This window comes from Mesocricetus auratus, unplaced genomic scaffold (assembly GCF_017639785.1).
Source record: "Mesocricetus auratus isolate SY011 unplaced genomic scaffold, BCM_Maur_2.0 Super-Scaffold_6730, whole genome shotgun sequence".
Taxonomy (NCBI): Eukaryota; Metazoa; Chordata; class Mammalia; order Rodentia; family Cricetidae; genus Mesocricetus; species Mesocricetus auratus.
In genome coordinates this window covers 101365875-101366986 of record NW_024429184.1, presented here as the reverse complement: position 1 = coordinate 101366986, position 1112 = coordinate 101365875, and the positions used below count along the sequence as shown (strand labels likewise).

The following is a 1112-nucleotide window of genomic DNA, read 5'->3' as shown; positions in this document are numbered from 1 at the left end:
GAAATCAGGCCTTGGCTCAAACCCAAGTACTAAACAGAAAAAAAAAAAAAAAGAAACAGCAAACAAATAAAACCAGTTACAACAGCAATAACAAAGCAGGAAAAGGCAGCAGAAATTTGGACAAAAGTATAGGCACAGAGAAAAGGGAAACTGGGAGGCAGGAAGTAGACCCCGATGCAACTGTACAAACCAAGAAATGCCAAGAGTGATGGCAAACACCGGAAACTGGAAGGAGGCGGGATTCCACCTGGACTTAGGCGTCTGCTCTAGTCCGGGAAGACAGATTTCTAATGTGTTTGAAACTTGTGTGTCCCAGCTGTGCTACTTTGTTTTAAACGCCCTGAGAAACTAATACAGCTTCTTAGGTGTTTAATAACATAAGGTAATTTCAAAAGCACAACGATGGGTAAAAATGTCTTCTGGTTGAAGAATGCCCATGTGTGGTTTACTTTATAGGAAGTCTAGAATAGCAGTTTTTGCATTTTCCAAATCCTGCAAATGATTTTGCAATTTGTATTTTGGTGTATGTGAATTCTTCCCTAACAATAAACTCTGTAAAAGAAATACTGAACTCTAGACAATGATACTGATGTATGTAGGGGGAAGTGATTTGATGTTAGAAATGTAACTATTATAAAAATGACTGGTGGGATCTAGTTGGCAGATATATAGGTGTATGTAAAACTCCTTCCACTTGTATATATTTATTTTCATGGTTAAATATGAAGTATAAAAGAGTGTATACTTACCTGGCAGGAGATATACCATGGTCACGAAGGTGGTTTTCCCAGAGTGAGACTTACCCACTGCACTCTGGATGTGCTGGCCCCTGAGATTTCCCCAAATGAGGGAAACTTGACTGCATAATTTGTGGTAGTGGGAGACTGCATTCACACTCTCCGCTGGGGAAAATGTAAGACAGATACTTAGAAGCAAATTAGATACGACTGAAAGAGTTTAGTCAACTTGAAATATGGAATTCGAGACAGAACAAAAACTATAGAAAGGAGGCTGGGTATGGTGGTACACACATCTAATTCCAGTACTCAGGATTCAGAGGCAGGGACATCTCTGAGTTCAAGGCCAGCATGGTCTACAGAGGTCTCTCTCTC

At 40.0% G+C, this 1112-nt stretch overlaps 1 non-coding gene across 1 annotated transcript; it reads left to right on the top strand.

The window, feature by feature from the left end:
- The first annotated feature begins 741 nt into the window (after window positions 1–741).
- On the top strand, window positions 742–903 carry LOC121139068. The gene has a single exon (XR_005875920.1). It is a non-coding gene; the product is annotated as a U1 spliceosomal RNA (small nuclear RNA).
- Window positions 904–1112: the final 209 nt, after the last annotated feature.